The 16,458-nt window shown below is 47.4% G+C and overlaps 1 protein-coding gene across 4 annotated transcripts in view; it reads left to right on the forward strand.

The window, feature by feature from the left end:
* The window catches only part of LOC8038969 (DNA helicase MCM8), a 67,192-nt gene that overhangs the window by 46,431 nt on the left and 4,303 nt on the right, over positions 1-16,458 (forward strand). The window lies entirely within an intron of this gene.

Consider the following 16,458-nt stretch of genomic DNA (forward strand, 5'->3'; position numbering starts at 1 on the left):
CATTTCCCCCATTGCTAACGTGTTGTCCGTTATATTAACGCATTATTTCGCCAGTTGCTCTGAATTTTGTCGAGCCATATTTCGTGAAGCCGTGGCCTGTGACGTCGCATCCCCTCAGTTTCCCCGCTGCGGAAAAATTGACGTCCCATGACCTACGCATGAGTTCAGTTTACCCGCTGGGGAAATTGTTGTGTTACCAGCCGCAACCCGTCATTCCCCACGCTCTGAACACGGGCCGAACCGGAGGTGAAAGTTTATATGGGGTGGGGAGGAGTCTCGCCTATTGTGCACCGCCCCCTGGCGGTGGCTGTCGCAAAATCATCGGGAAGCAGTGGAAATAAACAGCACAGTGGACAGCGTCCCCGTCGGGATTACCACGGGGGCGGTTGCGAATCCGGAAAGCTTCTACCGTGAAGGAAAACTCCTTTGCGTATCTGGCTGCATGTACGGCGTTAAGGAGGTCCCTTTTCGTGGGACAGGTGAATGTCGCGACACGCTGTACTCTGCAGATGAAAATGAGAGCGCCCGCAAAAAACATAGAGCTTTGCGCAAGTTTTCTTAGTTGGCGTCGAGGGGACTGCACTAATGATGTACATCTATTGCGTTCCGAATCAGCTTGACAAGAACTGGGCAGTCACACTTTCTGCTCATTTTGCTGCGTATCTGGCAAAGAAAAATATTAAACGCTGTATTTTTCTCGTAACGATAGATTGCATTCCCGATGGAATAAATTACCATAATTTCCTACGTAATTCATATATATAGCTCAAACTTTGTACAGCATCCTTTATCCTGGCTATCAATATAAAAAGTTAATTTCATTCATTTTTCTTTTTTCATTTGCTTTATTCTTTCCTTAAAAAACACTGAAATGAAAACAATTTCTTTTTTAACAAAATGGGACTTTTTTTTTCCAATAAAAAAAAACAAAAATTTTTGCAATATTTTTGTTGCTAAACTTTAGTCTTGTGCGAATAGTGAATTTTGAGTTCGAAGTGAATAGTCGTTTTGGCCGAATATTTTCGATTCGAATATTGAAAACTGTAAATGACGAAATTTTCGCAGAAACTTAATTTTTGCGAATCGCCTACAATTCGCGAAAAATATGTCCCGCGAACAATTCGGGCAATATGTGAACGCTACGGAAGCTTTACTCAATTTGCGAAAATTATAACCTTCGAATATTTGCAAATTTTTAGCTTTGGCCCGATTCGCGAAAATTTGAGCCCCCGAAAATTAAGTCGTTTACAGTAGTTTTTTCACGCCTTTCCCTACCATAGTATAATGCTTAGACGAAAGCCCAGCGAAACTTGCGAAGGTTGTTCCACTTGTTCATTTATAAGCCAAGTTTAATCTATCTCTATTTATGAACTGTGACCTCAGAAGGCCTGGTGTCTTGGGATGGCAAGTAAACAACGGATTTGACATAAAATGAATCCTATAGAGATGGTCAACTATATCCAAAGGAGTGAATTTACAAATCTTGCCATATAAAATATTCTTTCCTTAATCTCGAGTTAAAAAAGAATGAACCTGCATTATAAGGGCAGAGATGCCCTTACAATGCAGGTTGTAAGGGCATCTCTGCGTAACGTACTAGTATACCCTTGCATAACAGTTTAATTTTGAAACTTTTACTACAATGTAGATATACACATTCACAAACTTTTCATTTATTTTCGAATACAGTCGGCACAGGTGCACCATCCCGCTTTGAATGTATGCTTTAATTCCATGCACGCAACTACAATATTTATACTTTTTCAAGTGTTTATTGCGGCGGGTTACCCTGGTGAGTGACCTTCTTACCAAGCATCGATGCAATGCAGAGAAGCAACACCCGCGGAGCTCGCTTCCGCGGGTATTCGCGACTCCAACTAACTATAAGTGGCGCCATTCGTCTTCCAAAATGGCGGTTATAGTGGGGGTCGGAGATGCGTGCCGCTGTTGAGCCTGTCTTGTGTGCTGGGTTCACTGAGAGACAAAAATTATTTCTGGTAATATGAGGAAGCTAGGGTGTTATGAGCGCACGTCACCTCTTTATCCTGAAAACAAAAACGGTGTTTAGCGTAATATTTATGCAAGGACGCACGTTTCAATTCTGGAGCGAAACCGAAACTAACCTCTATTTTGGATTTAGTTTCTCAATATACTGTAGGTCTTATAATTTCGGATTCTTTCATAATTCAAGATGTGTCTCACATAGTAATTATTTTGTTAAACAAGTTGTTTGCGGAAACTTTATTTTCCGCAAACAACGCAAACAGCCACTTCAAAATATTTTGTGAGATTTCAGTGTCCCTTTAAAGACAGGGTTTTTCATACACCTTAGAGGTAACAAAATATTGTAGTTGAAAAAAATCAGTCCTGATATTTTGTGCATTCTCGCTGTCTTTTCTCGCTCAGATAATTGTCATGGAAAATAATGAACTGCGGGCCTTTTAATGGGTGTTGGGGTATTTAGAGGATTAATTGGTTTACCAATATTCACATCACTAGAATAAGAGAATAAATCAAATTTTTACTATATGTCCACAAAACGTGTAAATTAATAAACGCTGTTCGCACTTCAACAACCCAAAACGGAATCCGAGTCAGACAGCTGAAGTGTGTTTTTTTTATAGCAACGTTTGATGCATAGGTTTTTATATTGTATCTAGTGTTTGACTGTTTGTCTATCTTGATAACGATGTCAGCGTTTTTCGTATGCCAAAAAGAAAACAAAATTATACCTTTTTTGGAAAGACTATTATGGTTAATTAGCGTATTTTCGTGATTTTGGCATTAATTGGGGGCATACTTTGCTTCGATTTGTATTAATAATAATAATATTAAAATTCAGATAATTTGATATGTAATTATTCAAGTTGTAATACAATTTGTTGCTCATTATCTAATTTCAAGCGTGTGAACAAGTATATACGGCAATCAAAACTGGCGCAAATTATTATCACTGGCGCCTATTTCAGCATTTTTAATTAACAAGTTATAAAATACAAATCGTCTAAAATCAATGAAAACATTCTAGCTACTCTGAGAAACCACATAAAATGTCTTTAATTGCGGATAAGCATATAGTGCTATCAAAGTCGCGACCTTTGACAATCGGCAAAACTTTAGGGATGGGCAAATATTCGGTTATTACGAGTAGCCAATCGAATTCTGTTCTATTCGGCATTCGCCTTATTATTATTCAATCTTTTAGAGCGCAGCTCTTAGGGGCCCGTTCCCGGCTTGAGCGACGTCGGCGTCGCCGTCGCCACCAAGGTCATCCCAAGGTCACGTGACCCCCAAGGTCATCTCAAGGTCACGTGACCCCCAAATCACGTGACCTTGGGGGTCACGTGGGGTCATTTTGGGATCACGTGACCCCCAAGGTCATGCGACCCCTCGAGGTCACGTGACCCCTCCCAAGGTCATCTCAAGGTCACGTGACCCCAAGGTCACCCCCACGTGACCCCCCATGTCACGTAACCCCTCGGAGGTCACGTGACCCCTCCAGGTCACGTGACCCCCAAGGTCACGTGGGGGTCACGTGACCTTGAGGTGACCCCCATGTGACACCCAAGGTCACGTGACCCCCAGGTCACGCCTCCCCGAGGTCACGTGACCCCCCTCCCCGAAGTCACGTGACACCCCCCCCCCCCCCCCCCCCGAGGTCACGTGACCCCCCCCCCCCCCCGGAGCATATTAAAGAATGAGGGGAGGAGGAGGAGAAGGAGAAGGGGTCTACCCTCCCCTCGGTACCCTTCACTCCTCCTCCTCAAGAGCTGCGCTCCAATTCGGCGTTACAGGTAGTTGTAAACGGCTTTCACTTTATTTAAATACAGCCAAACCCGACTATATCGAACCTGTTTACATCAAATTATTCCTTATATCGAACAATTTTCGTGCACAGTAATGTTACAGTGATAATATATAGCAAAAACTATGGTTGCATGGAACAAAAATAGCAGCTGCTACCAATACATCGAACTGCCAAGAGTGCCGTTTTGCTCTGCAAGCTGGCTTTCCTCCAATGCGAGTGGCCGCGTTGGGGAAAGCCAACTTACAAAGCACGCTGGCTTTTTTTTTCTTTTTTTTTTTCTGGGCGGTTGCATTGATTGCTTGAAAGAAAAGAATATCTTTTGCGGAGAGAAGGTGCTCCGTGCTCCCTCTCTCCGCACCATCCGCAAAAGAGAATATTATTTTTTCTTTCAAATTGACGCGGCCGTCCAGAGGAAAAAAGCAAAAAAAAAAAGTGAAAGCCGTTTACAAATCCCTGTAACGCCGAATTGGAGCGCAGCTCTTGAGGAGGAGGAGGGAAGGGTACTGAGGGGAGGGTTGACCCCTCCTCCTTCCCCTCCTCCTCCCCTCATTTAATATGCTCCGGGAGGGGGGTCACGTGACCTCGAGGAGGCATGACCTGGGGGTCACGTGACCTTGGGTGTCACATCGGGGTCACCTCAAGGTCACGTGACCTCAGGGGGTCACGTGACCTGGAGGGGTCACGTGACCTCGGGGGTCGCGTGACCTCAGAGGGGTCACGGGACCTGGGGGTCACGTGACCTCAGAGGGGTCACGTGACCTTGAGGACCTTGGGAGGGGTCACGTGACCTTGGGGGTCACGTGATCCCAAGATGACCCCCAAGGTCACGTGACCTTGAGATGACCTTGGGAGGGGTCACGTGACCCCCAAGGTCACGTGACCTTGGGGGTCACAAGACCTTGAGATGACCTTGGGAGGGGTCACGTGACCTGGAGGGTTCACGTGACCTTGGGGTTCACGTGACCCCTCCAGGTCACGTGACCCCCTTGAGATCACGTGACCCCCAAGGTCACGTGATCCCAAGGTCACGTGACCTTGGGATGACCTTGGTTACGCCGACGCCGCTCAAGCCGGGAACGGGCCCCTAAGAGCTGCGCTCTAAAAAGCCAGCTTGCTTTGTTAGTTGGCTTCTCCCAACGTGCCACCTGTTTTAGGGGAAAGCCAACTTTTACAGCCAAACATCGCTCTGCAGAAGAAGGTGCTCCAGCTGGGACGTGCTCCGTGCTCTTGGCATAGTTCGGCGCTAATGCGCGAATATAGAAGGCAGCGGCCTCAGCATCTTGCATTTTGCGGTCCGTCGATAGCGTAGGAAAATATCGTTATCGCAGATGCAATGAAGAAAAAGCAGCTGAAGATGCAAGGCTACTTCATTGTGTAATATTTCAGCAGAAAGTGGATTTTTGAGAGTCAAATTCATTCAAACTTTTATATGGAATTACCCGCTATATCGAACTGGTAGACTTTTTTTTGCGAAGTCAATATGAACGGGTTTGACTTACTCTGGCTTGGATCTTCGGCCAGGTGGCGCAAGCGTCCGACCATTTTGTGCTCTTGAACTCAATACACTTGAAATTAACAATTACAGTACTTCTAATACCAAATAAGGCAAATATAAAACTATAGTTTAAACATATCTTGTGGTATTTGTTGCTTGTACTATTCAAACTATTCGATTCAAAATTATTCTGCCAAAATCACTATTCGCTTCCAATCCGATTCGGAACCAAAATCCTCTATTCGCCTATGCCTACAAAGGTTCCATAGTCGCCGCCAATCCTTCCGGACCAAAAGCGACCCCCCCCCTCCCTTCAAAATAAAAAAAAAAAGAGAGAAAGGTTTCCATTTTCTTTTTTCGTCTTGTTTTATTACAACACTTATGAGAACATTTAGTTCCTTTTATTTTTACGCGGCGCTGTTTAGCCACTCAGCCTTTCCAGTTCGAAGGAATGCAAACCCGCTTGCACATCTGCTCACTGCAGCACGTTTCGTTGGCGTTGGAAACCGGTGAAACAGTAGTGAGTTTTGGTATTGCGTATACGAGCGAACGCAAGCACAGTCTGTGTCCGTTAACGTTGAGTGTTCCCCACTGCGCGTGCCCGAAATTGCGGGCGACGACGCACATGCGCAGCGTGGAGCACGCAACTCTAATGCAAGTGCACAGCGCTTTTGTTTGCCTCTATATGCAATACTACAACTCTCTTACAATGTACAATCTCATACTGGCTGCATCACTATATTGGAACAGTGAAGAGTGTTGTTCGCATTCGGAAATGACATTTGGCGAGCCATGATCTCAAGCAGTTTATCGAGAACGGGGGGACCCTCACTAGAGCGCTTCCCGTTTCCGCCACGGGAGGGTGAGCAGCGAGCTGGAGACGCGAGTATTGTTTCTCCGCAGTGCACCAATGCTCGGTAAGAAGCGCACTCATTGGAGCTAACCTGCCGCAATCTAGACTTCAAAAAACGCGAATAGTGCAGTTCTTTTCGAAGCGAATACCAAATAGTGTATTATTCGAAACTGCTATTCGAAATTTCGAATATTCGCTCAACCCTACTAGACTCAATTTAGGTGGAGGTCATGGCCCACTCTAAGCCCTGCCCACAGATCATTGGCCCCGCCGATTACTACTGGATTGGATTGGAAGCTTGGCCGAACACGCTTGGAAGCCTAGTATCTCCCTTTCGTGACATCATCTAGTCTGGCGTCTGACACCGCCTGCTAGTCCTGCGGGCAGATGCATGGCAGCCTCCGGCGTCTTCTGCCATTCTCCCTCTATCGTCTTGTTTTGTGCTCCTCGAGAGTATATATATATATATATTTTTTAATTTTGAAGCTAGGAGGTTGAAATTTGCACAGTTAGTACATGTTGATCTCCTCTTCTCATATATCTACCGTAGAATACCGTGCATCCGCCCATACCACACTAAGCGCCCGTACCCAAATTTGTAAGATCTGAGAAAATATGCACAGTACAGTCATACGTAGAATTGATGACCGGACAAGCTCCATCCCCCATTTTTTCATGATTATCTCAAAACATTGAGTGGGCGCTTGCCCGGTATTTTACAGTAGTCGGTTTTGTGATATCTGCCTTGGTGAATTATGTGTGCCATATGAAGGCATATAAAATACATTTTTTGTGCACCCTTTTTTTCCTCAAATCTAATATAAGAGAGCATCCTAAAATAGCCTGGTTGCTTCCTTGTGAACAGAAGAGTGTGCAAATCCACCTGGAAAAATAATATATCTATGCCTCGAGAACGGGAGGCACTCACTTGATCGAATGTCGTCTTAGCGAACGCCCACGTTAGCGAACGGCAACGAACCCAGGCTTTTCGGCTTGCCATTGGCTTGTCCAAGTGAGGGTCGTAAAAACAAAACTAAAAAATAGAAAAAAAAAATTAATGTGACAAACGTTTTTGATTTGCACGTCTCTTAGCGACTATGTGCACCGCACCCGCAGTTATCGTTTATTTTTGCAGACACATCTTTTTTTTTTTTTTCTCTAGTGTTTGTTGTTTATTGCGGCTTTTCTTGCGATTTTCGTTGAGATTTCGAGATATCCGAAGTCCGTCCTGAAAACCTTTCGAGATAAGGACAAAATGCATTGATCCTATGGGGGCTCATTTCATGACAAGGAAATTTTACGACTTAACCACTGTTTCGAGATAGCCATGTTCGAGTTAACGAGGTATTACTGTAAAGGCACGGAGATACAATTTTACGATGAACATTTCATAGGTCGAAAATCATTTTGTATTGCATATCATATTCTGGGCAATATTTTGGAATGGGTAGGATATCCTCAAAAAAAATAAAGTACTTACTAAACTGTTTGCATGTTTCAATGGCACTCAACTCATCACTGCTCGCATTCGTGAACAAAATGGTCACTTTGTTCGCGGTTAATTGTCGATCAGAGCTTTTTTCGGATTGGTCCTCATAATGTTACTAGGATCTATATGAAGAAAAAAAAAAAAAGACTTGAGCATTTTTACTTGAGGCTTGCATGTTATCTGGGATTTATTGTACTTTTTCTGTGCATTTGCAGACTGTGAAGGCTTGGCAGCCCTGTATAGACAATGGTTTCTAATGCGCATTAACTGTCGCACGGAGCGAGCCGTCAGTTTGAAGCGCGCAAAACGGCACTTCTCCAAGTGAAGTGCCTTTCTCCATGTGAAGCCAGCTCCCAGCTATGAAACCACGCAAAAAGCCTAGACAGTGGTACCTAGTTTCCTGATCCCAAAGGAGCGGAGTAAAGCTGATGGATTCAATCCCATTGGCTGGAGCACGTTGACGAGGCTCCCATTGGCCACTGCGTGCGTCAGTTTCAGCGACCGCCGCCCCATGGCGCTGCGTGTCCGCGAGCGCGCCTGTGACACAAAGTGTCCAGGGTCAGAGCTGCGAGTAGAGCTGAGAGAGTGCGCCGACATAAATACGCCGCAAAAGAAACACGGGAGCGGTAAAATGGCACGAATGCTTTTGCATTCACAACTTAAGAAGTGCTTAGGTCTGTCTTTTGTTTAGAAGTCTCCAAGTTGTGTTCCTCAACTGATCTAGGACACGAAAATTAAATGGTTTGATTATTCTTGAAATGGAATGCTCATAAGCTATCAGGTATATGCACTAAGTTTGACGATGTTGAGAGCTCTAGTAATTCGATCAATTTACGAATTCTTTTCATCCGGAAACCAGGCAATGCTGCCCAATTGCATCATGGTGTCCATAAACCGTGGGATCATCAACTCGCCTTGCCTCGCCACGCTCAAAACCTATCGCTCAACTCGCCTACTTCAACACTACTCGCAGTCTCGCCCCCTTTGACCTTGAACTTTGCATGCACGTGCGAGATTGTCGCGGTGGACGGTGAGTTCGTACATGACGATCTCGTCGCTGGAGCTGGTCGCCACCGGGTTGCAGTCAAAACGACCAGCTTCCACTCTCTTCGCTGCTGCGATCGAAGCAAGGGGTGCCGTGGACGTAATCGTCGCGAACCCCTAACGCGGAAGGTAAACGAGGAAGCTGAAGCATGAGACGCCCAGAGAGCCAAGTTTGTAAGTGCGTGCGAGGGTATGCACTTACAAACTTGCGTCGATGACGAATGACGTCATCGACGCAACAAACCCTTCCCAAATGGGGTGGATCCGAGGGTCCCGCATGAGATCCATTTATCCACGAAACTATCGCGCCATTTTCGATACAAATTTAGCAGAAATACTGTAAAACCCTTTATTTTCGCGGCCCCTATTTTTCGCGAATCGGTCACAGATGACATAATCGCAACCACTAAATTTCGCAAATTCTAGACGCCTGCATTGAAAATCTTAAGGACCAAAATTTTTGCGCGCCCTTAAAGGGCAACTTCGCTCAATTCCGAAGATTTCAGGATAATGAGTGATTTCGAACAAAAAAGCCCTAGTAAAAGACACTACGTCGTTTGCTTCGCGAAAAATGGGATGTATATTTTTCAATCTAATTTTAAACACGAGCGGAAATCGAAACCGAAACTTCGGCTCCGTCCGGCAACATTGGTCTCGGGCTGCCAAGTACATGGCCATCACATGGTACGAGATGTCACGTGATTTTCGGCCCAACGACGGGCGGGATGGGGGTGGGCGTGCGGCAGTCGCGAGTGTCGTCTGCACCGCACTCTTCGCCACATTTTGGTGTCTACGGCATTCGACGACGTCTGCACAACTGCGGCATAAGTCTGCGACTCTGCGCACGTGGTGTACATAGTGTGGACGAAACTCCGAGAGGCAATAATCACAAACGGTGAGACGACGACGGTGGTTGTGACGCGGGAGACGGCGGTAATGGCGGGACCACGGCGGGCGGTTGGTCTGCTGCCAAGAAGCGCGCTGCGCAGGCGCGTACGCCAATCACGTGGACACCGCTCAGCGCCGAGAGGAAACGTTGCTGACGTCATGCGCTACGCTCGATCGGAGAAGTAAAAACAAGCAAAAGGGGGCCATGATGATGATGTTTAGCTCAATGTTGGCTCCGCCCATGCCGTAGCCTTGACTGCGCTGTTGGTTGCGCCTGAATTCGCCCGCTCGAGTCAGCCGATTTCGGCAACTTGGCGGGTTGCAAAGTTTGCCGGACCGTTTAAGAAACATTTAGACAGAACTGCGTCGTAATATTTGACGTGTGGTCTTCCTGGGCGATACTGAAGAGGACTGTATTGTTTTTTCAAAACCAAAAATGAAGCGGAGTTGCCCTTTAAATTTCGCGAATTCTCCAATTCGTGAAATTCGCGAAAATTGAGGGCTCGCGAACATTAAAGGGCCCCTGAAAAGAAAAAAAAAAACTTTTTTTAAAACAGTCTGGTTGGAACACGCGTGTCAAAAAATGAATTTTACGTGAAAAAAAACATTTTTAGAGCAACATTGACGGCGAGAGATTTATTTGAAGTTTTGCGCGCAAATTCCATGGTCATTCAGCTCGGCTTCTCATTGGTAGCGATGGTCATTCAACTCAGCTTCTCATTGGCCAATAGAATGAGTGACAGCTTAGATGTTGGTTTTAAAATCTTCGTGATTTTTTTAAATCGCCTTTTGAATTACATATTTTTAGGTTTAAGAAACAATCCATCGAATGAATGTCGCAATTGTTTACAAACGTTTTACAAAATCGTAACTTCCGTTCGGATACCACAACAAAACAACAAACAAAAGCTTCGCCATTTTGTTTTCTGTCGTGGTCGCCGTCTTCGCGTTTCGCGTTCTGAAGAGGGCTTGTTGCTTGTGTTAGTTAGTCAGTCATAGTAAGTACTTAGGAAGTGGCGCGGGGTGACAGGTTTCTGTTTTTCTGCTCTTCTTTGCGCGATTCGTGTGTCCCGTTTACCTCATCTTTTGTTTGTTTTCTGGCGCGCGCCAGTGCCAATGTTTGTTTAGATGTCAGTTCCCGTGGTTCCCGTAAAGAGTTTAGTGAGGCACGCGGCACCGCACTCAACGTTTAATAAAAAAAAAAAATCAGTTACCACTGCGTGTCCTCGCGGCGGCTTGAAGGATCGTGCGGCTCGAACGAACTCGTCGAGGCACCCGCTTCGCCGCGGCGAAGCGGGTGCCTCGCGGCGATCGGAGCGGACGCCTTCCGGCTGGCGAGGCGTGTCCTCGCACGGACGAAGGCCCAGCTGCTGGCAGCGTTGAAGCAACCGACGCTTCAGGTCGGGGTCTACCGCGACAACTATGTACTGTGTGTACGACCACGGTACGTGCACGATACGACGCGGTATGTCGTTCGACCTAGAGCACTATACGCCTCGCAAGTGGGCTCATTTTCGTCTTCTGCGCATAAGAAAGGAAGTAGCGGTGACGTCAGAACGCCGAACTCTGATTGGCTGATCGCGACCCCCTACCTCAGCGTCGTCTGCTCCTTTGCAACGTCGTCTGTTCGCAACGTTGTCTGCGTCTGTCTTAAGCCGGGAACACATTTGCGAAAAAAAGCCGAATTTTGTGCGAAAACCGCACACGAAAATCGCACGGCAGCTAGGCTCCTCCCCTTTTCCGAAAATCGGGAGCGGTTCGAAAGATCTGCAGCGCCAGATATTTTCGCACGGCGCCTCCGAATTCGGGGCGGAGGAGCTCGGTGAGCGAAAGCCCGGAACAGGACGGAACGAAAAGAAACGATAGGCTCGCAACATGGCGGCTCACGCAGCTTCGGAAGCAGCGCAGGCAACATCGTATGCCATCCCTGCGTTCTCGTCTCAACCTTCGTAGAAAACCCCTTCTGTCTTTATCAAAGGATGGTGGTACAAAGGCTCGCGTGGCATTCAACGAGGTTTTAATAGCTGAAGTTTTTAAGAGGCGCGAAATATGGGACGCCAGTTCGCCAGACTACCGCACAGCCTCCTGAAGTCGGAGCACGAAAACCGCAGTGCATTGCGATCTCCGCGCCGCGCATTCCACCTCATGTGGCTCGTCTTCCGAAAATCGCAAGCTACGATTTTCGCAGCCTCCGATTTCTCTCCGATTTTCGGTTTGTTTTTCCGCAAATGTGTTCCCGCCTTTACCTTTCCTGCGACTTTCGGAGCGAACTCGACCTCGCCTTTAAGAGAAGGCAAACGAAATAACTTGAGCGGTACGTTGTTTTTGTCTAACAACTAGCAGACGCGCATCAAGGAGGGAAGTCAAAGGACTCCCTGGCGAGGTGTCCCGGGGCGCCGAGGTTTCTTTGCTTAGAACCGAGGCAAGTTCCCTCCCAAATACTTTTCCCTCCATTCGTGTGTGGCGAGACCCCTCACTCTTTAACGGCTTCGGCAGGTTGGCGCAGTTAACGTCGTCTGCTTTACGTCTGCTAGTCAAAGCGGTCAAAGCGATGGCTGCTTTACCTTTGCTGCGTCTGTCGGAGATTCACCGCTTTTTCATCGGCGAGAGTCACCGTTGCCTCGGGAAACAAGGAGATAACAAGAGGAAGAAATCGACCCCTTAATCTAAAATTGAGGTCAGCAATCAAAATATCATACGGGAAGGGTTCACAAGGGTCGCGCGGGCATATTCCACTCAGCACGCCAGCCGGTCATGGGCAGACGGTCGCCGAGTCGCGGAGAGAAACAATTCAGTTGAAAGTTACGCCGCGTCCTGTCTAGTTCTACCTTCGTTTTGTCTGTCCCTGTTGTTTTGGCGTATTACACCATGATGCAAAACCAACTAGCCCAACTAGCCATCCTCATCCAGCGTTCTTGTTCGTCGTGGTCTGTTTCAAGTACTTTTACTTTTTTTCTTGCTGCTTGAAGTCGGGACGCGTGAGAAGCACACGTAAAAAAAATAAACGTCCGTGGGTCGTCGCGACCGCGATGTTGTCGGCCATGCTGATTTGATCGTAAGTGCGTAAGACAGCTTCGGAGCTGTCGTAGGATTTTGTCGTAACCTGCGGAAAACTTACGAAAATTTCTTTTCGTGAATACGAATTTGTTCTTAAGTTTTGTCTTACGCACATTTTTGGCGTAAGATCGTTTCGTGAATCTGGCCTCTGCACTTCCGAAAGTCGCAGGAAAGGTAAGACAGACGCAGACGACGTTGCGAGCAGACGACGTTGCAAAGGAGCAGACGACGCTCAGATAGGGGGGCGCGATCAGCCAATCAGGGCTCGGCGTTCTGACGTCACCGCTACCCCCTGCGCGAGAAGCAGACGAACTTGCCCTCCGCATATAGCTCCTTCGGAGCAGAGTAGCGCAATCTAGAACGCCGTCTCTCGGCGACTAGCGGCGAACGCCCGGAGGTTCCAACTGCGGTCAGAAATGCATGGAGAACGTGAGAAAATCGTTGTTTCTTCAGTTTTGTGGGGATGTGCGGAATGGAAATCATTTTTGACATAATAATGAAACATTTTAGAATAATATGCGATAAGTTTTGTGCCATACAAGGACGTAACTTTTTAAAAAAAATTGCTTAGCGGCATCATGCAGCAGACGACACGGCGACGTCACACCATTCACGTGACCCGCTCCGGCCAACCCGAAAAGCCCATCTCCGCTGCGAGCAAAAATCGTCTGCTTCAAACGCCATTGCCTTGGAAATTGCCTTCTCAAAATTTGCACACGCATCCGATATTATTAAAACTTTGATAAAGTGTTTAGCGCCTTACTAACTTCACGACAGGCTAGTTTTGAAAAATGTGAACTCGCCGTTAGTTTTTTAATCAGCCGTGTTATGTCGATCTCCATGTATTCTCCCATAGGGCGGGCCGCCTCCTGGAACCCTGAGTACCACGTGACTCGCGCCGAGCCGCTCTGTCGGCCATGTTGTCGGCAAAACACGGGGTTCAAAGGATTGCTCTACTCTGCTCCGTAGGAGCTATATAGTGCTCCAGTTCGACCGGCAGACAGCCGGCCAGGGGCCGTGTTCCAAATCTCCAAATGGATCCGAGTTTCTCCGGCAGATCGTATCACGTGACAGCACAGATTGAAAAACGCTGTACGCGGGTAGGTTTTATAACGCCAAGAGTACAAAACCCTCACCCTGGGGTAAGATCGGAACACGGCCAGGAAGTAGCAATGGCTCTCGTGCGGGGCGCAGCCAAGCCAGGAAAGCAGCCAAGCCGATCCACTACGAAGAGGCGGGGACTACCTCTCCTCCACGCGCCCGAGATGCCGAGAGAGAGAAAAGTGGAAAGGAGGTGACTGCCGACTAAATTGCGTCTGGCGCAGTCAATATTGCTCTAAAAAAATTTTTTTTTCGCGTAAAATTCATTTTTCGACACGCGTGTCTCAACCAGACTGTTTTTGAAAAACTTTTTTCTTCTTTTCAGGGGCCCTTTAAGGGTTTTACAGTATAGTAACATACAATGGGTCCTATCGTACAGTTATCTCATATCTTATTTTTGGAAAATTTTAACCCTTTAACCAGTGGGCTATGGTTTTGTGTAGGAATGGCCTTGGTAATGTTTACCTGATGCGTGATCACTCGGTGGTTCCATAGAATGAACTCCCAATACGCATTCAGACTTAGAATCAAGTCCAAAAGAGTAGAACCCCAAGTTGGTTGGTTAACCTCTCGAAAAAGCGATGGGAAACAGGTAACGTCCACAAAATCGCAACTTTGTTTATTAAATGCGTACCATTTCTCGAAGGGCATACGCGCGGGAAAAGCTGGTCATGCAATTTTAGGGAAGTTAAATTCTCCAGCAAGCAGGTACATATCACTGGGCTATATGTTGTAGGAAGAAAGTCCTAGAAGTCTCGAAGTAAGGGAGAAAAATCTAAAAGTTCGGGTGAGCAAGTGATAACTACTATAGCAACTCGGTGGCCGTGTACCGCTCGTTTGTTCGCGCGCGACACGCTACGCGGACATGTTGGTGGCCACCAACATTTAATTGCGCAAGCTCAAAGATATAACCTGCAGTCACCACTTGGGACGTAATCGCAGAATATTATCGAGTTGATAACAAGTCAGGCACTTGAACGATGGCAATACCAATGAGAGTTGGTACAATAACGATACAACAATAACTATGAGGTAAGTATGTACATACAGTCAAGCCCAGTTATATCACACCTGGGTATTTCGAATTATTGTTCATATCGAACAGTCCAAACATCTCCTTGAAATTCACATGTAATTGCATAGGGGGTATTCACTGAGCCTGCAGGTTCGATTTTGCCAGGGAGCGCCACCGTCGATCCGCCATCTTCGAGGTCTCGGTTTGGCTGGCTTGGGTACGCTACGCGGTCGTCCGCTGCTAGTGTGTGCTAATTTCATATCGTTGAAGCTTCGTAGAACAGAAGAGAGAAGAAAAGTTGGTCTCGGGGGCGGGCCGTTTTCTTTGTTGCCGCCGAGTACCGTGTGTAAAGGCTGAACCGCATGTAAGCAATTTGGCGAGCGACGAGACGAGCGACAGCGACGGGACGAGACGAGCGACAGCGACGAGACAAGCGACGACGACCCGCTTCGCTGTCGCTCGGTCACTCGCGCGACGTGGCAAACCGCATGAAAGCGACGGGAGCAAGCGACCAAGGCGATAAGCGACCCATTCTAGAAATCCAAAAACCGAGCGACGCGACGACCGACCGTGTCGCTCGTCGCCGACTCCCGTCGCTGTCGCCATCGCTCGCTAAATCGCTTACATGCGGTTCACCCTTCTCTGTCACTCGTCGCGTAGCTCGGTTTTGGGATTTCTAGAAAACTTAGCGCTCATCGCCTTGGTCGTGTGCTCCCGTCGCTTTCATGCGGTTTGCCTCGTCGCGCGAGTGACCCAGCGGCAGCGAAGCGGCTCGCCGTCGCTTGTCTTCCCGCTCGCCAAATCGCTAACATGCGTTTTTTAAATCGCTTGGGCTAATGAAAAATGCGCCGCATTTTTCATAAGCTGCGCACTCTGTGAGCCGCACGGTATGTTTCTGCACAGGAACGAACACCGAAGGCACGACGTATGTACGACACAGCGGCGATGGAGCAACACGGTTACACGGCCGTAGTACAGAAAATCCGCTAGAGAAAAACAATAAAGAAACTATTAAAACAAAACAAAGAGTAATCACACCGTGCTACAAAAGCACCAAAGTAGAAAAATTAGTTCTTGCAAGAGCTACCGCCGTCGGCACGGCGGGCAACACGGAGCGCTTCATGGAGCCGAGGGAGCAACGCGGCCGCGGTAAACGAGTCCGATAACGACAAAAACGAACTAAAACACACAAAAAATACTCCCACGGCGCTTCAAAAGCACCAAAGTATAAGAATAATCCCTAGTTTCGATCAAAAAGACCCTTTAAAGTTGTAAAATACTGCTAAACCACGCTCAAAAGGTCCGGCCAGATGGCATTCGCGATAGCAAGAGACCTCGAAGATGGCGACCGTGGTGGGCGATGCCAGCGAACCTAGCGAGTGACGTCAAGTGAATGTCACCTATAGGAACATTGTTTTTCTGTATCGAACTCCCATGGCGGGGACTTTCGATAGAGCGAACGAAATATGGCGGCCCGACCCGTCGCTTCTCCCTCTGTCGGATTGCACCCGCGGCGAGCACACAGGCCTGGCAGACTGCCAAGCCAGCATACGCACACGGGGATATGCAGCAAAAGAGCAGTTGTAAAAAAAAGCAACCATAAAAAAAAAAGAGGATGGCAAAAGCAAGGGGAAGGGCGCACGTAGGGGAATCCCTGACAAAAGCTCACCGGACAAAAGCCCACCGGACAGAAGCCCACCGGACAAAA

This window comes from Ixodes scapularis, unplaced genomic scaffold (assembly GCF_016920785.2).
Source record: "Ixodes scapularis isolate PalLabHiFi unplaced genomic scaffold, ASM1692078v2 PGA_scaffold12__126_contigs__length_90152505, whole genome shotgun sequence".
Lineage (NCBI taxonomy): Eukaryota > Metazoa > Arthropoda > Arachnida > Ixodida > Ixodidae > Ixodes > Ixodes scapularis.